General features: G+C 40.2%; 1 protein-coding gene across 2 annotated transcripts in view; it reads left to right on the top strand.

Annotated features, from left to right (window-relative positions):
* The window catches only part of DOCK4 (dedicator of cytokinesis 4), a 212,589-nt gene that overhangs the window by 2,134 nt on the left and 186,622 nt on the right, over positions 1–23,833 (top strand). For both annotated transcript variants that reach the window (XM_042467418.1, XM_042467419.1), the window contains exons 2-3: positions 20,020–20,103; positions 23,728–23,768. The gene's annotated coding sequence lies outside the window, so the exon portion shown is untranslated. The remainder of the gene's footprint in view (positions 1–20,019; positions 20,104–23,727; positions 23,769–23,833) is intronic.

Raw genomic sequence — 23,833 nt, 5'->3', positions numbered from 1 at the left:
TATCTGGCTCTATTCATGCTGTTGGGCACACTCTAGACCATGTTTTCTTTACCAGAAGGGGTGGTGATGTGGGAATGGAGGAGCTTTCTATTGTTCCATTGTTGTGGACAGATTACTTCTCAGTCAGGTATAGACTTGCTGGGACTCAGAACCTCTGGAAGGGTGGCGGACCCATTAAAATGGTCTGCCCAGGAGGGTTATGGATCTCAAAGGATTCCTGATAGCTCATGGGAGTTTCCTGCTGCCTTGGCAAGTGAGCCTGTCAAAGCCCTAGTTAGTCTCTCCAATTGGGAAATGACCAGGGTGGTTGACACAATTGCTCCTAGGTATCCCATCTTACTGAGTGGAGCTAAACTAGCCCCTTGGTTTTCTAAGGAGCTGGCTGCAATGAAATGAACAAGACAGAGATTTGAGCAACAATGGCAAAAACCTCAGACTGAGTCCCACCGTAAACTGGCTAAAATCTAGCTGAAGGCCTATAATGGGGAAATAAAGGCAGCAGCAAAGGCTTTCTGACCAAAAGCATTGCAACTGCACAGAACCTTTTGGCTGAGCTATTTCAAGTGGTCAGTGGTCCATTACAATCTAGAGGAGAATTCTTGCTGCGAAGAATTTCCCCACTATTTTGCAGATAAATATCACTTGGATTTGCTATGACTTAGATGCCAGAGTTGATCTTGTTCCTTTGGATGTAACTGTGTCTCCTCCTTGTCCAGTGTTGATGGATACTTTTCAATTTGTGCAGCCTGAAAATGTGGACAGGAATCCTGAAGCAGCAAGAGCAACCACATGTGTAATAGACCCTTGACCCCCCCCCCTCGCTTATGAAATATGATAGAGGAAGACTAGCTGTGTGGGTAAAGGAAGTGATGAATGCCTCATTACAATAAGGCAGGGTCTCAATACACTCGGAGAAGACTGTGGGAAGACCTCTTCTGAAAAAAACGGCCATAGATCCTACTGTACTAAACAACTCTAGGCCAGTCTCTAACCTTCCATTTTTGGGCAAGGTTCTGGAGCATGTGGTGGTTTCTCAACATCAAGGATTCCTGGATGAGATGGATTATCTAGATTTGTGTCAATCTGCTTTCAGACCTGGTTATCGGTCAGGAACACCTTTGGTTGCCTTGATGGATGACTTATGCAGGAAAGTGGAGGGAGAAGTGTGTCCCTCTTAGTTCTACTGGACTTCTCAATGGCTTTTGATTCCATTGAACATGGTATCTCTCTGAGTCTTTTCTTTAGGATGGGGTTTGGAGGTGCTGTTCTACAGTGGCTCTGTTCTTTTTAGGAGGATGGTCTTGGAGGGTGATTATGGGGGCTTCCTGGTCAACTCCTTAGCCATTGGCCTGTGGAGCCCCTCAGGGTTCAGTGTTGTCTTCTATGGTATTTAACATTTACATGAAACTGATGGGAGAGGTGGTCTGGAGTTAGGGATCCGGTGTCAGCAGTCTACTGCTGATACCCAGCTCTAACACTCCTTTCCACCAAATTTGAAGAAAGCTGTTCTGTGCTAAGCTGGTGCCTGGCAGTTGTAATGGACTGGATGGGGGCAAACAAATTAAAGCTTAATCCAGAGAAGACAGAGGTGCCCCGGTCAGTCAAAAGGCTGATCTAGCTATAGGGATTCAGTCTGTGCTGGATGGGGTTAAACTCCTCCTGAAAACACAGTGCTGGTTTAGAATTGTCCAACCTCCTGGACTGTGTGTTAGAATCAGTGCTACTCAAAGAGTGGATCTGGAGCAGTGCCTGTCCATGAGCCACTGGCTGCTGGTCTCCAGTGAGTTTCCAGGAAAGAAGAGTAAAAATGTAGCCAGTGTATATAAATATTGTGCCTGTCCTTGGCATATTGGGGGGGGGGATGGTGGTCCTTTCATCAGAAGCACTGTAGTGCTTGATGTAGACTATCTACCAGTGTCCACACTTCTTTCCCTAGTAAAAGAAGTGTGGACGTTAGTAATTATCCATCATCTGAGTAAAGTAGGTAACCTGTGTGAATATACAGAGGTTGGATGGCCATTTGGGAACATCTTGATTGTGTATTTCTGCATGGCAGGTGATTGGACTGCCCTTGTGGTCTCTTCCAACTCATGATTCTATAAACTGGCAAAACCACTTCTGAGCATTTCTTGTCTAAGAAAACCCTATGAAATTTATGTGGCTGCCATTAGTCGACAGGTGACTTAAAGGCGCACACATACTGAAAAGAAGCTATTGTATTATATATTTGTGCAAAAGCCAAGCTAATATCCCTCTACCTGTATTAGAGAAAAAATGTCCAGCACTTGCCTTCTTTTGCTTTTAAATTTCTAAAAGACACATTTCAACAGGCTGTGGAATGAATCCTGCTGTGTTTGATGAAACTGATCCCAGGAAGACTTTCTCAGTGATGAGCTTCATCAACATGCCTACAGGCTCCAGGGGCTTCTTGATTGTCGAGGGCGGCAAGGAAAGTTGTTGTTATCCCCATTGGTAGAACAAATATAAAACAGGACATTTGCCTTTCACAGTCTCTGCGGGACAAAATGCTGAGTTAATCAGCAGCCTTTAAGAGCCATGCTGAAAAGATTTTCTCTTTCTTTTAAAACAAAGTAATAAGCCAGCTAGGGTGAGAACTGTGATTAGCAAAATTTCACACTTTAGAAAGCTGGAACATTGCTGCTGCATGTTTAATGACTTCAAACTTGCATGCATTTGGCATTCCAAAGGAAAAGCGGGATGCTATTGCTGGACAGACGTAGAAGGAAGTTCACAACTTACTGCACTCATACACTAAGTGTTCCATATTTCTACAGCTGTGTAGAATTTTCTGTACAATTAGAATATATAGAATCATAGAGTTGGAAATTTAAGTGTAGCCATATACTAGTTTGTTTTTTTTAAAACAGTGCTTAAAGAGATTTTATTCATGTGAGAAAAGGTGGATCTGGAATGTGGACTTGGGTGATGCCTTACATATTATTGGTGTAACCTGACTGAGAGCCAATGTGGTGTAATGGTTTGAGCGTTGGACTACGACTTTGGAGACCAGGGATTTATTCTTGCTCAGCCATGGAAACCCATTGGGTGACCTTGAGCAAGTCACACTCTCTCAGCCTCAGGGGAAAGCAAAGGCACCCCCCCCACACACACACAAATGATTCTTTCCAAGAAAAACCCATGACAAGGTCACCATAAATCAGAAATAACTTGAAGGCACACAACAACAACAACTCATGGTTGTTGGGTTACATTACCCTTCCTAGTACCAGATGAGTGATAGTGAGAGAATTAAGTGCATGAGGAAGGTGGTCCAGTAGATTCTGGGTCCCTTGTGGTCCCTGAACATGACACAACAGAGTATGTAGGTCCCAGCCCCTCAAACCTAACGCCAAAGCACCATATATTCAGGGTGACCAGATGTCATCCTTTTTTAGGACATGTCCCACATCTCAGGTTTTTGTCCACAAGGAATTCCACAATGTCCTTCCTTTGGAGCGTGGCAAAGAAGCATGGATTTAGATTTAGATTAGTGTTTTTAGCTTTTCTGTGGTCATGTCCCACATTTGTCTTGAATGTCCTAAATTTTGCGGTGCCTTGCCCCGCCTTTGCGGGGAGGAAATCTGTCACCCTGCATACTCTATGTTAGATAATTTAACAATAAAAAGGGACTTCAATGTGAAAGTAGAATAAACAGGTTCCATAATTGGAACTTGCTGTATATAAAACCAGCTTCATCATAGCAAGAAGGTAGAACCTTACACGCACACACACACAAACTTAGGGCAATGTGTACCAACTGTCAATACTATGGAATGCCTTCCTTGGGGAGTTCCACCAGTCCTAAACTTTGATATAGGTTTAGTTGATTGCCTGAAACACACACAGGCATGGTTGAAGAGGCAGGGATTGTCAAAAGAGTAGTCCTCCAGCTGCTCCTGAACTGTAACTCCCATCAGTCCTAGAAAGCACAACTATTAGTGAGGGATTATGGGAACTGCAATCTAACAATATCTAGAGTATCATGCTTTGCCCACTGTTGGAATAAAGCATTTTGGTTGAATTGGTGGTGGTTGTGGTAAGTACTTGCTTATTATTAGTTTTAATTTTTTTGATAGCTGTAGAATTTTTTAGTAGATAATGCTTGCTCTTTTATGGTTATGTGGGTTTATTTTTGCTTCTGTGTATTATGGCCTTTATTGTTTTATTCATTGATTGTTAGCGTGAGTTGCTTCAGCAATGATGGGATATAATTTCCTTAAAAGAAACACAAACAAGACTTCTGTTCTTCTCTTTCTTTCCTGCAGGCGCTCTCCTTTCTGCTATGATCAGGGAGAGCTACAGTTTCTGCTGTCAGGCCTCCAGATGAAATCAAACAAGATTCTTTATTTATTTGGGAAATCATTGTGGGCTTATGCTGTTATTATAGTGTTGGGAAGCACAGATATTTTTCATTTTCTGTTCTTAGTCTTTTTAAAAACCATTGTTTGGCGTTACATGTGTCCTTATATTAACCATTATTAATGGTAACACATCTTCCCTATCTTTATCAGGTTTTGACACAGGTTTTTATTGAAGGCATCTTTTGTAGCCCTTCAATGGTTTCTCTGCTGTCTTGGTTTTTAAAAAAACACCGCCACTCACTTTAATCAGTATATTGATTTCAAACTATGCCGATGTGGATGAACTTCGAGATAGGACAAAATGTGCAGGTAATAAATGAATTTGGGCTAGGATCTATATATAACACATTTGTATGCATTCTACCACTTTTGAGACTAACTGAAAGAAAGAAGTTGGCAGCATGAGCTTTTGTAGACTTCATTCTGTTTCCTCAGATGCATTACTATTTTTTGGGGGGGGGGGGGACACAATCTTTTTTTCGTATCTTGGAGATGAAGAAGAGAGAATGACAATTAGCTGTAGCCTTCTGAGTTTCCGTGTTGTGTAGTGCTTTCTCAGATCTCTTTTTACTTTTTTGCTGATTTGAGCTAGAAGTTCTCATTGTATTTATTACATTTCTCAGAAAGTTAGCCAAAATTCTGACAGAACATAATGACCCTCTGAATTCAAGCAGTGAAAAAGAATGGACAGAGTGAATGGATTTGTGTCAGAGAGAAAGGAAGTGAAATAGTTACTGCTGCACTCATGTTTATGGATGCTAGTTAGTGTTGTAAGAAACAGAAGGCTGAGAAGGAGATCCATCACCTTCTCAGACAAGCAGATGACAGATTTAGAAAGAAGCTAATAACCTCTCCTGTGCATGATACTGACAACTGATGCATGCACCACCATTCAGCTTTACTGTCTGGATGGCTTTTAGTAAACAAATTCTGAGATGTTTTTTAACAGAATATGTGGAGCTTTTAAAAATGTAAATGTGAAGACTGAATCCAGGAAACGGTATTAAAACTTGAGGCCATGGGTAAAATGCCAACTTCTTAAACCCAAAGTTTTAAGGATCTCTATGCTCTTGTCCATTGTCCAAGCAAAATTGGAATTGAGAATTTCTACTCTGGCAGAGAAATGTTTTGCTATGCTGAAGAGGAAGGATTTTTGCTTTTTTGGGGGGAGGGGTGGCTTTTGGATAGCTGAAGCTGAATGTTTTGTTCATAGAAGAAGCTTGGTATGTATATATGGCAAATGTGGTCTGAAAAAAAAGGGAAGCATGAACTGTCTTCCACTGCTAGAATTCCTAGATCTCAAGGCCTCAATCCTCTTTTTCAGTCTGCAGGGTAAGGGTGAAGAATCTCAGAGCAAGAACACTGCTTTGAAAAAGTGTGTGCGTGTAGTCCAATTTGTTAGACTTGGTGATTTTTATTTGAATGGTTTACTGTGTGCAACTGTAGTTGATGCTTATATGTATTATGCTTAATAGGACTACCTCCTGTGACATCAGAAGGGCCATCCCTTGTTCTCAGGTTTTGGCCCTGAAATTCCAGGACTTGGGATCATGGTCACTCTATCAATCCTGTCCACTGTGAACATGACAGTATTACTCTTCAGATGACATAGTTTTCTTCAAGAAGGAACATATAGAATGAGAAGGGGTGTGTGATTGAAGTTCAAAAACTACTCCAAACCTAAATACATAGAGTTAGTTGGTCATCGACATACTGTAGGTCCTGTGTGTGTACATGTGACACTACCAGGGTCCCTGCTTTTTGCAGAAATTCCAGCTATTTGTTGGATTTTTTTTCTAGGTAAACAATTTAATGCATGTAGGTTGGTGGGAAGAAAATTATTATAGCTGTGATCACATCCCACTGTCTCCATAATGTTGCTCCGTAACTGCTACTGTCTTGCTCTCTCTTTTTATAATGGCATACAGGGCAGGAACATCTTCAGGCTTTCAGTAGTAGTCTGTGTGTGCATGTGTTCTGCTCACTGAGCAAGTACAACTGAGCCAAGACTCAAGCCTCCATCTGTTATGCAGCAGCACAAGGGGCCAAGCAGATTGTAGCTCAGTTGGAGCTGGCCCAGCTTTTCTCACTAAATAATCATCCTCTATCAGGCTGAAAACAACTCTTTGGATGCTGGAAGAAACATCCACCATTCCTTGTCAATTCAGTAACTCACCTTGTTAGTTGGGGCTTATGTATACACAGAATAGTTTACAACAGCAGGTCACATGGGATTCCCTCCGCATCTGCTTCCTTTCCCATATCCTGAAATATAAATTGAGTCTCCCTTATTCATAATGCTTGGGACCCAAAGTGTTTTAGATTTCAGGGTTTTTTTGGCATTTTGGAATGCCTGTATTTTTTTATGTATTTACATAAATATATCTTTGGAGATGAGACCCAAGTCATTCATCCATTTATGTTTCATATACACCTTACATACATTGCTTGAATGTAATTATATATAATTTAAAAAATAATTTTCTGCATGAAACAAAGTTTGAGCACATTGAACTATTAGAAAGCAAAGGTTTCACCACCTTAGCCACCCATGGAAAAAAATTAGTTTCTGGAATATTTTGGGTTTTAGAATTCCAGATAAGGGGGACTCAACCTGTACTTGGGAATCTACTTGCATCCCACTGATGTACTGAGAAGAGAAAATACCTCCACTGCTTCCAAACACTTTGAGATTATACACACACACACACACACACACACCTGTTTTATAGAAGAGTCCACTCACCTGAAATGCAGCACTAGAACTCTCAAGCAGAAAATTCTAAGTGTCTCATCATACTGCAAATCCCAGGATATATATTCTGTTTAAATTTGACTGGTATTAAGTGAATATACAGTATACAGTTATATCAGTTTGATAGCACACCATGGTTCCATCCTCTGGAATCCTGGGACTTGCAGTCTGATGAGAAACCTAGAATTTCCTGCTTGAGAGTTCTTGCGCTGCATTTCAGGTGAATTGACTCTTCTATAAAAGAGTAATCTAAATATCATATCCTCTATTTTAATTTGGGAGATAATCTTACTTTTTCGGTTGCTTTTAAACTATTCCAGTTTCTCTTTGTTCCTTTCACGTTCCCCCTTTGTCCCACTTCAGTTGTAGCAAACTGAGTTCAGAGTCCAAAAGCAAACTGCTATAGCCTCTCCTAGCTTGTGTGTTCTTCACTACAGGTATTAATAACATTTGCCTTCTTGACATCACTCTGATGTTGCTTGACTACAGGTTTCAATCTGTGAAATGTTGGAGGGTCTGAAATTCCTGAGCAAATGGCTTACGTATTCCAAGATTCTGTAGAGTGGAACCAGGACAATTCAAGTGTATCAAATGGCTATAAATATAAAATGCAGATAATCTCATTGCCTTGATAAGTCTGACCTAAAGCATTGGTGTGCATTTATGTACTACCTTGCACCAAGATTTTATATAGGCTTCACCTCATCATTGTGATTTTGAATAAGTCTCTTTGTACCAAGAGCCAATGTAATTCCGTTAATAATGCTGTATTGTTGTTTCCCTTATTCAGTCATCATTCCCTGGATAGCCTCAGGGAATTTTATATTGTTGCAAGCTCACTTTCCAATGGCCTGCCTCATAGGTCTGTTAGGGTGAATGAGAGAGTAACAGTTGTTAAGAAGAATAAGAGAGCTATGTTTAAAACGTTGTGTTAATGACTGTATCCACCCAAGACACAGCTGCTGTTAATGTGTCTCAGAGAGAATGGTTGGTATGAAATCTGACAGGGATTATATGCTCAGATGCTATAAACTGCTGGTTTTGTGTGTCTTCAGCTCATTTCCAACTTATGGCCTAAGATGACCCAGTTAAGGGGGTTTCTTGGTAAGATTTGTTCAGAGCAGGTTTGCCTTTGTCTCCCTCTGAGGCTGAGAGAGTATGACTTCCCTAAGGTCACCCAGTGGCTTTCATGGTGAAGTGGGGATTTGAACCCTGGTCACAGCCCAGTGTTCAAATAACTACACCATGCTGTAAGACTGGTGTAATTTTAGAGCTGAAATTAATATTGGTAACCATGTGAAGTCCTATATGTTTCCCACTTTTTTACATTTGTTTTGATTATGAATTTCAAATGGATAACTTACATTTTGAATATTAACCTTTTATCAAGAAATTCAGATTGCTATTTCTTTATTGCTTTGGTTTTAATGGTCCTGTAAACAGCACTGTGTACCACATTTCTCATGCCAAAAAGCACTGAATGTCCCTTAGCAAATACTGTTAGATATAACTGGGTGTGAAATAGCATTTTGAAATTTTGGGTGTGAATGTTTGGCAATTGAACAGCTAATGTTCTGCAAAAATGTAGAGATCTTAGTTTTCAAAGATGTTTTTAAGGAAAGGAAATTTGCTTTTCTGTGAGCTATGATGAAACTTTGTTATCTGAAAATGCAAATTGGGATTCGTTTTTAAATAGGTGAAGCACACAAACAAATCATTCCATCCAAAACATATGCAGGAGACAACATAAATTATGTTGGATTTGGACTGCAGCATAGAAATGCACACAATGTGATAGTTATCCCTGCTGCAGTGAAAGGCAGCTAAAGCTTAGAAAGATTATGACTTATATCTAGAGGCTAGTAGGCATTTGAGCCTTCAGCTTTGTTCAGTTGTTGAGGATGGAAACCCCTATCCTTCTCTTCTTGGGCAGTTGATATGAAGCTTTCTCACAATGCATATGAGACTTACCATTACTGCTCCTACAGTGTAATGAGAATAGATGTCTGTAGTTATCCTGTTCATTGGTAGGGTAATACAGTGGCTTGCCAGAAAAGAATCAGACATTGGGCTTTTACTACTATAGGGCATGTGCAATTTTGTGTGTCAGTAGTTTCATTGTATATAAGACTTCATTGTAGGTATATGCACATACATGCTTGCACATGCACACATAGAAAAGGGGTGCTAGAAATATTCCAGGTTTTATTACTGGAGTTAATAGTCCAACCTCCTATTTTGTTGTGTATACAGTGGTACCCCGGGATACGAATGCGCCGCCTTACGAAATTTCCGGGTTACGAAAAAAATCAATTGAAAAAAACTGTTCCGGGTTACGAAGGTTATTTCGGGTTACGAAAGAAATTTTGGTGCTTTTCGGCGCTTTTTCGCACCAAATCGCGGCTTTTCCCCATTAGCGCCTATGGGTTTTCGGCTTGCGAAAGCTTTTCGGGTTATGAACGCGGCGGCGGAACGAATTAAATTCGTAACCCGGGGTACCCCTGTAATTGACGAGCCATTCATTGTATATTTCTTGAAAAGAAGATCCATAATTAGATAATTGTTCAAGTCAACTTTAAATGTCTTGAGCAGTAAAATAAATCCAGTTGTCCTTTATGCCCCATCCCCAGTAAGTACTGTAAATACTTGACTATAAGTCAACATCATGTATAAGTGAAGGGTAGGTTTTTGGGCCAAAAGTATGGATTTTAATATGACTTATGGATAAATCGAGGGTAAAATTTAGGGGCATGTAACAAAGGATGTAAAGGATGAAGCAAAGGATGTAAAAGATATAGCAAAGAAAAACTATGCCAAACAACTTATAAAATTCCAGGAGGCATAACTGTTTGTACTCACACTAAAGGCTAGATGGATGAGAATGCAGAGGGGAGTCAGTACTTCCAGGTCAGATTATGCTCTTGCCTTTCACCAGGAGATGGTTGCTTTTAAAATAAAAGTTAAAGTGCAGTACTGTACTTGCATTTACCCGTGGTTAAGTCGACTTGGGTTTTTTTTTGGGGGGGGGAGTCAATTTTTGACTAAAATTTCTAGACTTATACACGAGTATATACAGTATACTGTACTCAATTCTGCATATAAACTGTGCAATATTAAATTGATCCTTTTTACAATTCTTTATTTCACATCCACATTTTTCTAATTATTGTATTCTAAAACAAGGTTCAGACGATAGGAGAGTATCTTATATACTCCAGGGGTTTCAGGTAGAATTCTTTCCTAGCCCTACTTGAACATGCCAGTGATGGTATCTGAGACCTTCTGAATGCAGAGCATGTATTCTGCTATTGATCAGGAGCCCTCAAAATATCTATCTCACTCTGTGCTTCAAAATCACATGAATTCAACTTAGTGATGCATAATAAAAATACACTATTTCCAGGGATTCATGAACTCATTCATTGAGTAAATCCTCTTTATTTACTCATTGCAGGTCTACCATTTCCTTTGTAGTCCTATATCTAGGTCCTTAAAGTATATAACTATATGACAGTATATAAATGATGTGTATCTCAAAAGGTGTGTTCCAATGGTAAGGGGTCCAGAGCACTGAATTAACATTTTTGTTATGGAATTGAGAAACTCTTCTGGTTGGTGATTTCCTTTTGACTGCAAGAGTTCAGTTGTGAGGTTAAGGTGAGGGCATGATCCAAGGAGTGGTGCAATGAGAGAATTGCTTCTGTCTGCAGAACCTGGAGGGAGGTGAGGACCATCCCCAGCCAGTGAGAAACCTTCTGGAGCTGGTTTTGGGGCTATGTAGATTGTTGTAATATGTCAGGGAGAAGCAGAAAGTTGTATCATGTTGTCTGAGAGTAAAATATTGGGTGTAGGTCTGAGACACAACTTCATACTCGGATATCTTCTTACATCAGTCGCTATTGATCTAATATAGGCGGTAACCAGATGAGCCAGGAACCAGATATTTTGTCAGTAAGTTGAGCCAAGGCATTAGAACAGAGAAAGAAAGCCAGGGGTTAGTCAAGAAATGGACAGAAGCACACTAGACCCAGGCCTCTTGTTCAGGTAAGTTCCCAGCCAAGCAGGGAGTCTTTTATAACCCTTCTTGCCAAAACACTTGCCCAAGTTGGCAGATCCTTTGGAGAGCTGAAAAACGCTTGACTGTCAAGATGTTCTAAGCACAGTTAGTTCGAATAGCACACCTGTGGGCGCCAAACACACAGAACCACAGATTGGCAGTTCCTAAACCTGGAAGCTCCTTACAGTCACCCACTGATGTTGTTCTAAGTGGTCTTTGGGAGATCTCACCTTGACCAGTTCAGGGTGTGAGTGTGTGTGCACTCACACACCTTCATATTGGACAGTAAAATATCATAGGACACAAAATCAGTCTGGAGAGGATTCACAAACATGTTGTTGCTTATTCTTATCCACAGGCAGGATTTCAGTTGAGCAAAAGGGAATTTGCCTGCTACAGTGTGATAAAGAAGGTATGAAGTAACCTCAGAGCCTGCTTATGTAGGATCCAAACAAATCTGAACAAAAGCTGTGACTTTTGTCTATGTTGGATTTGTCTCTGAAAATGCACAAACAACATTGAGTCTTTTTCAGTATACCAGATCTTCAAGCTGTACACACACACACATGTCTCTGTGTATGCAGCTTGAAGTTCTGGTATAATGAAAAAAGTTTGCGAAGGGGTTATTCAGGCCAAGCTTCCTCCCCCCCACCCAGACACGATCAGCGCGGGATTGTGGCAACCACATGGCCTGGTCCTGATCTGGGCCACCACCATGGTCCCTAACAGGATGTAGACTTTGTCCACTCTTTCCGGCTGGCTTTTCCTAGCTGGGCACACTCTCTGCGTGGCTTCTGGTTGCTCTGGGAGCGTGTATCATCGGCACGCTCCACTCCCAGAGCGGCTAGAAGGTGTTCTTTCCTGCCCATCTCTTTCCAGCCAAAGTTGCTCTTGCATTTTCAGAGACAAATCCAACATAAGCCACTAGAGCTTCTGTTATCTGTTTGGATCCCACATAACTAGGCTCTGAGATTATAAGTTGATTTTCCATCTACAGTATTCACATTAAATCTAATTAAAAAAAAACACCAGCATCTCCATATGCACTTTGGTAATTTCATACATTCCTTTACAAACAACTTTGCTTTTCGTGTGTGTGTGTGTGTGTGTGTGTGTGTGTGTGTGTGCGCGCGTGTGCATGTGAGTGAGTGTGAGAAAAGCAAAACAGTTTGTAGAAGAATATATGAAATTACTAAAATACAGTGCTGGCATTTTTTAAAAAAATATAGATTTAATGTGAATAGAAAGAAAATCAATTGGTAAATGCCAACATATATGTAAAGAAATGTCAGAGTGATTACTTTTTCCAAATCTTTCCGTTTTGAATAAATGACATATTCATCAAATTGTATTCCAAACCAGACAGCCTTGCTTCTTTCTGCCAATGATTTTTAAAAATAAATAAATGTAGAACTTTGTTGTGCATATAGAAATTACAGAGTGAAAGTTTTCAACATCAGCTATTCTGTCAACAGCAAGAAAATGCTTTGGGGGACAGATATGGAGACACATGCTAAGGAGGTGACGAAACAGCAAAGGGCCTCCTAGCACCTTAAAGACTAATTGATTTTGTTTGTTATAAGCTTTCATGGACATTCTTGCCACAAGCTTTTCTGTTGCTTTTGTTGCTGGAAGCTGTCTTGTGCCAATGTGATTGTTTTCCTTTCTTATCATATTAATTACTGATACCAATAGTACTTTAAAGCAGATGATGAAGAGATAGAAATAGTTCAAGATTTTTCCTACCTTCACTCAGTCATTAGTCAAAATGGTGACTGCAGTCAAGAAATCAGAAGAAGACGGGGACTTGGAAGGGCAGCTATGAAGGAAATAGACAAAATCCTGATGTCCCAAGATATATTATCAAGATATATTATTGAATACTAAAGTATGCGTTTCCAATTTCTATGTGTGGTTGTGAAAGCAGGACAGTGATGAAAGATGATAGGAAGAAAGTCAACTCATTTTAAATTTGGTACTGGATTAGAGTTCTGCGGATACAGTGGACAGCTAGAAAGACTAATATTTATTTATTTAATTTTATTATTTTATCCTGCCTTTCTCCCAAAAAGGGACCCAAGGCAACTCACAATATTAAAAAAAACAACCCATTAAAACAACATTTTAAAAACACTTAATATAGCCTAATTAAAACAGTAAAAAAATTTTAAAAAATTAAACATACTACATTTAAAACATACAAAGGTTAAAAATAATCTTAACCCCCCCCCCAATAAAACTAGGCCTGCATGATTTTAAAAAGCTTGCTGTAATAAAAATGTTTTTGCTTGCCAGTTAAAGGCCAGCAGGGCAGGGGCCAGCCTAACCTCCCAAGGAAGGGAGTTCCACAGGGTGGGAGCAGCCACTGGGGAGGCTCTCTCTTGTGTCCTCACCAAACAAGCCTGGGATGGTGGTGGGACTGAGAGAACGCCTTCTCTATAGGATCTTCAGGATCTAGGTGGTTTGCATGGGGAGATACAGTCTCTCAAATAGTCTGGACCTAAGCCATGTAGGGCTTCATAGGTCATGACCAGCATTTTGAATTGTGCTCAGAAATGAATTGGTAGCCAGTGAAGCTGTTTCAATGCATGAGTTATATGCGCCCTATAACTGGCTCTGGTCAGCGTTCTAGCTGCGGCATTTTGAACCTGCTGAAGTTTCCAAACCGTTTCCAAAGATAGACCCACGTAGAGTGCGTTACAGTAGCCTAAACAGGATGTAATCAATGCATGTATCATCATAGCTAAATCTGATGTCTCAAGGAATGGGTGCAGCTGGCACACTAGTTTTAACTGTGCAAATGAACTGCTGGCCACTGATGAAACGTGGGCATCCAGGCTCAGAGTGGAGGCCAGGAGCACACTGAAGCTGCTTGGGGTGAATGGTTTCTAGAACAAATCGATCGTGAACATTCTTTGGAAGCCAGAATGACTAAACTGAGACTATTGTACTTTGCCCATAACATCAGAAGACATGGGAAGAAAAGACAATAATGCTTGGTAAAATGGAAGGCAGTAGGAAAAGAGGAAAACTCAATTCCAGATGGATAGACTCAAATCAAGAAGCCATGGTCCTGAACCAGCAAGACCTGAGCAAGACTATTGATAGAGTGACTTGGAGGTATCCATAAGTCAAAGTCAGATTGATAGTAGTTAACAACAACAACAATCAGTAATAACCACTTTGCTCCAAGGAAAGCAATATGGCATTTTTGGAGGTGGCTTCCAAATAGGACTATTTAGCTTGAATCCTAATTTGCCATAGGCTTGGCTTGTTTTATTCTCTTTGTGTGCTTATGGTGGCATTTTCTTTGAAAGATTTGTTCAGAGGCATTTGCCTTTGCCTTCCTCTAAGGTTGAGGAGAGTATGACTTGCTCAAAGTTACCCATTGTGTTTCCATGGCTGAGTGGGAACTCGGTCTCACAAGTCAAGGTCTGGTGCTCAAACCACTATACCATGCTTGCGTTGAACTTGGCTTCTAATTAAGTCATTATTTGTGGTTGCTGCCAGCTCCTTCCTCTGGATCCTGTGACATGCACTGAGGACTTGAAGAGAAGCGTGTTTTTGGTCCCACTTGTATGAGTGACCAAAAGCTAAGAAATAGCAGATTTTCCCACTGTTTGAAGATGAATCCTATTGCTCTTTACTTGCTTGGAAATTGCATTAGAAATGCAGTATGCCAAGTGGGAAACTGTGTGTTATCAAGTGTCCTGTTCACCAAATGATTGGGAGTACTTGTTCCTAGTTGGCTGCAAAGTAGATTTGTGATTGTAGGGTCCTGAGCTTAATTTCTTAAATGTATTTCATGTTTGCCCCTTTCTTGGTCCTTTCTAAGTACAGTTTGCTTTCTTTGACAAACTCAAAATATCTTTTCCTTTCTGCTATGTACTCTTACTGCCTTTTGAGTAATTCTGCTAAGATGGTAGGCTACTTGTGTTGAAGCTTGACAGGAGGCCTCTCTTAGAATTCCTTCTGTATTTTTGGAGCACATGAACGTGCTGGATCAAATGATGCCTCTCTTATTTGCCCTTTGCTCACTCACTCTAGACAGGCTACCTCCTTGACAGATGTTCCTATATTCTATTCTTATCTGTGTTTCAAAAAGTTTTATAACTTCTTTCTATTTCACAGTTGTCCTAAAATTTCTTGAACCAGAATATTTCTTGTCATGTAACATTGAGGATTTTTTTTAACTAGGGCCAGAAGCCTATTGAATCACACAGCATATGCAAGGCAAACCTATCACAAGGTTTTCTTGGCATAATTTGTTCAGAGGGGTTTACTCTTGCCTTCCTCTGAGGCTGAGAGAGGCTGACTTGTGCAAAGTCACCCAGTAGGTTTTAATGTCTGAGTGGGGATTTAAACCCTGGTCTTCTGGAATCCTAGGCAAACACTCAAACCACTATGCCATTCTGGCTGTCTTTATACTATTACATGAACTATTTTTCTGTATTGTATAAAATGGTTGCATTACAAATAGAAATAGGCTTTTATAATGTCATCTCCTTCCTACTGAAGGAATCCTAATGTATCATGATGGAATGTTAAGCCTATGCTGGAAGTGAAGTCTGTCATGTTTGCTGCCATTAAGTGTGTTGTCCCTAAGCTTAAGGTACAAATCTCTGTGTGTGTGTGCGCACATTTTCAAGTCATCTGTTGACTTTTGATGATCCCATTAATTTCATAGAGTTTTCTTAGGCAGTGAATACTCAGAGGTGGTTTTGCTGGTTCCTTCCTCTGAAATATACAGGTGCTATAGAGCATGCTTTGTGTGTGTCTTTTTTAAAGCTACACTGACACACTTGTTTCTTTGTTGATCAAGAGAAAGTGCATTTTCTAAACTTAATAGGGTGCAAGAGTGATCTTCAGGTTCATGTAGCCTGCTCTTATTTAGTATGAAAGAGGTCTATGCACATGGATCAGTAGAAGGGGGGGCATCAGCATATTCTGTAATCTACAATAAAAAAGGTGGATGAACTACATAGATAATGTTCAAGTAGGTCTTTAACCCAAGCCCAGTGAGGAACACCATAGGGAACTGGGTATGTGATAACTTGGAGAAGAGGAGAGGTGATATGATAGTTTCCTTTAAATATCTGAAGGAATGTCATGTAGAAGATGGAATGACCTTATTTTCAGCTGCTTCAGAGACCAAAATGTGAACCAATGGATTCAAATTATAGGAGAAAAGATTCTATCTAAACATTAGGTGGAACTTCCTTGGTGGTAAGAGCTATTTGACAGTGGAATAGACTCTCTCAAAGGTTGATGGAGTCATCATATTTATAAGTCTTTAAATAGAGCTTGGATGGTCTTCTGTTGCATGAGTATGTTTGGGGGCTGGACCCAGTTATATGTATCTACAATTATATAGGTGCAATGATTCTGTATATGGGGAAAGAGTGGAATACCAGGCTAAATCTTGCTTCTTCTGGGAGTAGAATGTACATGCTGAATACATTATGAACTAGTTGTCAAATAATGAGCTCTTGAATAACACTTGTAACAAAAGTACCCCATATACACAATCCTGAAGCCAATAAACAGGGCCAGTTGAAAATATTAAATATGTATAAAAACTCAATATAATATTAGATCTGAACATTTACTTATTTAGGCCCAATACAGACTGGCACAAAGTGATGGCCTGTGGGCAGAGTTAGGATACAGCATCCGCACGCTGTGTGTCCTAACCCCACTTCCAGGGCACTATTTTGGCGTGCACAAGTCTACACAGTGTGCACCATGATGACGCCCCTCTGGTGTTGTATCCACATGATGCAGCACTGAAGGGGCATCATAAAGCTGTGCTGCTGTGGCTATGACGCCCCTTGGAGGGTGCAAAAAAGAGCCGTTTTTTGTGGCTCCTTTTTGCACTCTCCGGGGGCCGGATCAGGGCCATGACATGGGGTTGCTGCAGCCCCGATCCGGCCAAGAAAGGGACAGCTGCATGCTGCCCATCTGTACAGCCCCTTAGTTGCACAGTTGAGGATGGAACAGCTAGTGGCTCATGGCATGTCAGAACTACTGTTCAGCAACAGGGCAAAGCACCCTACCTATGTTTCAGACCATGCACACTTTTAAGTAACAGCTTGCTTGCACTGCATGCTGAAGAATAACTATTATTATGAAGAGTTAAATGGACTTGTACACATATTCTTGTTCAAATCATGAATCTCTTTGCATTTTTGAATTACAATCATCATCATCTGCTCTGTGACTGCTCTGAGGCGACATGGCCAAACAGATTTTCTAAGGTTTTGGAGAGAGAAAGTAACAAATGTGCTTAAAATCTCCTGGTTTCTATCCTAAAATAAGTGAATGGAAGGACATGAACTGAAGGAATGGTACATAACTCCCCAGTCAAATTGTTCAAGAACCCCCTCATCCCCGGCTTTCTGGAGAGGCTTTGTTGGGTGTGTGTTTGTGAAGTTCACACAGGCAGCTGCAGGGCAAATAGAGGATAGGGATTTTTCCTTGCACGAACTTCCTTTTTCCACTTATCTTCGTGTCCAAGCCACTGTGTTTTTGCAGTTTGACATCAAAGAGCAAGCCCTTGAACTGATTCTTCCTCAGCTGAAATCTATTTCTTTTCCTACCAACTACCTCCACAGTTGTTGAAATCTGAAACTGTGCTTTTGTGTCATGCATACACGTGAACGTGTAGATTTAATGTGCAACCAAAAATCCATTGATCTGTCTTTAGTCATGTTGAACACACTTCCTCAGTAGTGGCAATGCGCTCAAAAGTAGCAAGCTTCTTTTCTTTTCTTAAACATTCATTTAAAATACTGCTATGTGTAAATATAATGACCGTGTTTATACAGTCCTTCAAGCCTGTTTCTTCCAAGACATTGTTTTGTAAAAGTACTTGTTTTGTTTGGCTCATAGCTGGGAGGCTCAAGAGGAAGTGTCTTTGGGATTACAATTTAAGGGCACCACTGACCTTGCGTGCTGCCCTGCTTCCCCTCACTTCCCATTGTGGGGCTTACAAGAAGTGTCTTTGAGAGAGCAGCTGGTATTTTAAAGACAATTTGTCATGTAGCTGAGGCTCGAAAGATCATTGCAGTTCCTTGATTGGGCTGATAAGTAATTCTCTCTGCACATCTGCAATCCACAGCTGCTTCCTCCTTATTGGAGTTTTGCTTTCTCAGCCAGTCTGATGGATTTCCTTTCTGCCCGCTCTCATTGTTTCATCTGTTGAGCAACCCACAGTCACTGATTTTAGTTTCTAGCCTATTCTCTCCCTTTGCAGTTTTGGAGGCTAGTAGAGGTTTCGGTGCAGACTGTAACAATACTATCGGTATTCCTTGGTGAAGCTTAGAACAAACATCTTATCTAGTATCTAGAGAAAAATCACTTCTTTTCCTTTCCTATTAAATTATTTTGTCTCTAATATTTAAAATAAAATAAAATGTATGTAACTATACTTGGAAATTGTTGTACAAAGGCCCAGTGTGATCAGGATTCCTCCCATACCTATTAGAAAATAAAAAAAAAAACCCAGCAGTTTGTATCAGGATCCAGTGTGTGTTTCTATTTGAGAAAGACTTCCTTTCCCACAAAGTCTGCTGAGGTGTGTAATGTACTTGAAATCACAACTAAAACACCATGCTAGCTAATTTTAGAATCTGCAAGAAAGAATCCTAAAATAAGAAGTATTTACTAATGCATAAAAAGGAACTAAAGAGGTTTTGCCTGGAAAGGCTTTTATATCTTAGAAACCCATCCCTAACTTGCAAAATGTGAGTGTGATGGTGAGACGTCCTGTAAGTAAGATGTATTGTGTTTTATCTAAACAACAGCAATTAATTCTAAATTTTCATCTATAACTACCTATTACGCAGACATCTATATTTGTAGTCTTTTGAGCTGAAACATTCTCCTTCTGGGGGAGGCCATGATGTACACATTGCCACTCTAATTTACAAAAGTATTGTTGTTGTTGTTGATGATGATGTTGTGCCTTTAGGTTGTTTCTGACTTATGGTGACATTACGGTGGATGTGATTTTCTGGGGCTGAAAGTATGTTATTCACTCAGTGAGTTTCCATGGCCAAGCAGGGATCTCCAGAATCGTAGTCCACTCTCAATTTCTAAAAAGGAGAGCTTAAAAAGATGTGCAGACTGTATATATGGAACAGAGAGAAAGCACATCCATGAGTTGGGACATCAGAGATGTTTATCACACGGAGGTTTTTGCATTTCAGATCTAAGCCACTGTGGGTCCAACGATGCAAATTCACGTGATAAGGTTATGTATTATCTCACGTGATTGCTTTCTATGGGGGGTCGTTCTGAGGTGCATCTACAGTGAATCTGAAGTGACTCCTCATTTTGGTGAATTCGGTAACAAGCGAATTCACAAAAATTGCTTCTATGCTCACTTTGATTTTACCCCAAATTGGTTTGGTGTGGAATACAACTTTGCTTCCATCCCAGTACACCCCCCCAAACCTCCAAGGTCCCACATTTCCCATGATGCTGCACTGCAGTTTTGCCCCATTTGCTTCCGGTGCTTGGAAGGGTTGATTTAGATATAGATGACAGGGGTAAAGGGAATGAAACAGGAGGTTGGGGGAGGGGGGAGAGAAGGGAGCAACGGAGCAACACTGTTCCTCTCTTAAAATCTTAAGGACTCTATCTTAGTTTGGGAAGATTAAGGAGAAAAGCAGGCTATTACCAACTACCCACAAACCCTATTATAACTGATATAGCTTGCGGCAATGTGAGTCTTACAAAAATACTGCCGTGTGAATGTGTAATACCTAACATGTGGCCTGTTAAAAACATTATGATTAATTGGAATTTAATATCTCTTTCAGTAATTGCAAGTTTTCGAGGAGCAGTCCCACATGGTTTATCACTGGAGATTGGAGACACTGTTCAAATACTGGAGAAATGTGATGGTAAGTGTTGACATTTTAGCATGCAACTGTCAGATGGGAAGAGAGATCAAGGTCATCTCCTCTAGTTATACTAGTGCAAGAACCAAATGTCTGCTATAGAGGATAATCTGTCTAAATGGAAATACAGTTGGCTCTCCGTTTTCATGGGGATCCGTTCCGGACTCCTCCCCTGTGAAAATGGAGATTTGCCAATATTCAAGCCCCGTAGGCTTCAGTGGGGTGTGTGCCGCGGGGGTGTGCCCCATTGAAAATTATGGAGGTCGCCCCTCCGTGTATATATTGAAGGCTGCAGACCTCACAGCTAAACAGCCAAAGCTTGTAAAAGTTACTTTTTGATTGTGGCTCTCAGTAGCCACATATTTGGGGATTCTTGTAGTCCAGTAAATTAGCTTTTCCAAGGTCTAGGCAAGCTATGTTTTAATGACCACAAGGCTATAAAATTCAGGGGTGCCTGTGTAATATGAAAGAATGTGGCAATAAAATGCACTCAGTCCACAACATTTCAGATTAAGTCAGTGTCTCCAGATGCAATGGGGAAGGCAACCATGTTTGTTATGGAAACCATATGGTTGACATCTTCAGTTCTTGTGATGTGTGGAAAGCAAAATCTGTACATTGTTGCAAGCACTAATGTATGCCCAAATATATCCTTATGTGTGTATGTCCCTCTTTTTCTTGAAATTTTCCAAAATCTTAGAACAGGAAATCTGTAAGAATCATAACTGGATTAGTAGGTTAAATTAAAAATACAGCATTCAAGAAAATGTTGTGTATGTATCTCTTTTGGATAACAAAAAAAGAATTTAGCAAATCTACAAACCTCAAGGATTATTTCATCTCATGATTTAAATGTTTAGTGTCAACCACCTTGAGTTCCTGGATAGTAGGATGTAAATGTACTTTAAATGTAATGTAATGAAATGAAATAATTTAAATAAACAGATAAGTTTCAGATGCCCATTTTTATACAAGTGTGGGAAATGATTCTGTTTATGTTTTATTTACTAATTACTGTCTAACTTCTTAATTTTGTTATGCATTTGAGAGGAAGAATGCCTTTTGCTACTTATGGATCTCTTCTTTACAAGGCTTCCCTAATAAAAGAATTGCTGATAGGCAGCACTAATTGAAATAAATGTCCATGGTCTATCCAGAAAACAAAAGGGGAGAAAAAGAAGCCCATTGGACTTTCTTGGAGCCCTGATAGCGCAGTGGTTAAATGCCTGTACTGCAGCCACTCACTTACAAACTATAAGGGTGTGAGTTCGATACCAGCCAGGGGTCAGGCTCAACTCAGGCTTGCATCCTGCTGAGGTCACTAAAATGAACATCCAGCTTGTTGCGGTCAGTTAACTTACACGGAGTGCTTAAGTACATTGACAAGCGGTATAGAAATATACTTGCTATTGCTATTGCTATTTTTTGCCTCAAACCCCAGAAGTTAACAAAAGCTTGTGAGGATCCTAATAACATGGGAATTATTATCCTTCATTGGGGAAGAGTAATGAAAAATCATCTTTTAAAGTAACACAGGCCAGACACTTAAATATTGTAAAAACTAGAGAGATTGTAAAAACTGCTGAGAGAAAAAAGATGGAAGAAGGAAAGGCAACCATCAGACATAGAGCATTCTGCTGGTTGCATGTTGCATAGACACAAAGGGCTTATTACATAAGAAAAGAAAGTTGAAATGGAGTGGGAGAGTAATAGCTTTCTCTGTGCCTCTCCACATGCCATCAAGGGAGCATGTTTGGCAAAAGGCATGCTTTTAAGACTGTCTTCATTTGGAATGAGAAAGGAAGTGTGACAACAGGATGCAGAGAAGCATGGAGAAAGCTATTACTTTCCCATTCAGTTTCGGTTTCCTTTTCACATGTGATGAGGCTTCTAGTGTCCTATTTGGATTTCAGAGTTTATGCAAGATGGTCTGTGGAAGAGACCTCTGATTAGGTGGTATTACGTCAGGGGAATAAGCATGCTCTTTTCATGAGAGTTCAGTAAAAGCTACCTGTTTAGAAAATAATGCTTGTTGTTCTGAGTGATAGTGCAGTGTCATCTGCATTTATTTTAATGATCTAACCATTAAATGATAAGATTACTTAGCAGCTGGATTCACCTTTGCAATGGCTTTTAAATCATGGCATAAATAAATGAATAAATAAATAAATCAGTTTGAACTGAGTAGATTGTTGTTTTTTTAAAAAAGTTCAAGTTCTGGATGCTTATTGGAAAACAAAAGTTAGCATTGGTTTTATTCTGGCAACACAGTATGGTGTCAGTTCATTAGACATTCTAGAGAACACTGTGGAACTACATCAGGCTAGAGGTATGAGTCACAAATGGATATTAACATGCTCCAGGCGAAAACACTCATATATAAAAAGACTTCAATCCTCAGCATGGTTTCTCATCCACAATTTCCACCGAAGGGTAAAGGAATTGCTGATGCAAAGCTATGTAACAATGACATCATACAAATCTGTTTGTATCATTTTCTGTGAAATATTTGTGGCTTAGATAATTAGTCCCAATTAGAGTATGTTCTTGAATCAATGGAACTTGTATACTGATGTAATGTACTGATTCCCAAAGCGGGTGGTATGCCCCATAGGGGCTGTGGAAAGATCCAGGGAGGTGGTGAGAGGAAAACTGGACTGTGGGGAGGCCTTCAGTCAAAGTATTGGTGTGTAAGAACGTCAAGGGGAACCAATGGCCTGTAGGACCATGGTGGGGATGAGGGTTACATGAAATTTCTTTTTTCAGTCCCCTAAAACCATTGCACAGCCACCCTGATTTCTTCCTGTGATGGTGTCTCTTGCTTGTCACCTATCTGCATGAGCCTCGTCACCTGCTTGGGTGCAAAGAGAGAAGCAACTGAGATTGGTTGTTTTGATTTTAGAACAGTAGACTTAATATCAAGAAATACTCATGGAGGGTGCTAGGTTGTTGTGTAAGAGGAAAGGGGATGGTAGCCCCAAAAAGTTTGGGGACCATTGATTTAATGGATCCACTATAGCTGGCATTAAGAGTTAGAGCTGGTAGTTTGGAGCGGCCTCTGGCCGCTCCAGCCACAACCAGCCCACAAATCAGCTAGGGACCAGGGTGACTAGATGGCCCGCTCTGAAAGTGGGCTGCCGCCACAGTCCCAAATGGGCCACTGGCAAGGAGAGACTTCTGGCTGCGTCGAGGCCATGTGTTATCTGCACACCACGCCCCTAAAGCAACTGGAAGCCACACCTTTTGGCCCATCTGTTTTTGGGCCTTAGGTTTAGACCCATATCTAAATCACCTAGTTTTAGACCCTTATCTAAATCTAACCCAGTCAATTTTAAACTATGAATTTAAATTGGTATATTTTTAACTTTGTGTTTGGATGATTTTAATATGTCCTGTGTTTATGTGTTTTAACCTCTGTGTTTAAATGGTTTCATATGTTTTACTCCATGTTGTACCCTGCCTTGAGTTCTGGGGAGAGACGGGTAAGAAATAATGATAATAATAATAATAATAATAATAAGTTGTTGTCATTGTAGATAATATTATCTCTAGATTATTACCAACTATCTATGAGACATTCTGCTTTAATATAAATGCAAGTTTACAATAATTGTTACTTCTCTGCAGGCTGGTACAGAGGATTTGCCTTAAAAAACCCACATCTTAAGGTAAAACTACTTCTTTTTCTAAATTAAATTTGGTGCATTGAATAGGTAGATAGTTTATTGAGCTG

This window comes from Sceloporus undulatus, chromosome 5 (assembly GCF_019175285.1).
Source record: "Sceloporus undulatus isolate JIND9_A2432 ecotype Alabama chromosome 5, SceUnd_v1.1, whole genome shotgun sequence".
Classification (NCBI taxonomy): domain Eukaryota; kingdom Metazoa; phylum Chordata; class Lepidosauria; order Squamata; family Phrynosomatidae; genus Sceloporus; species Sceloporus undulatus.
Note: the sequence above shows the minus strand (reverse complement) of the source record. Positions and strands in the feature narration are given on the sequence as shown.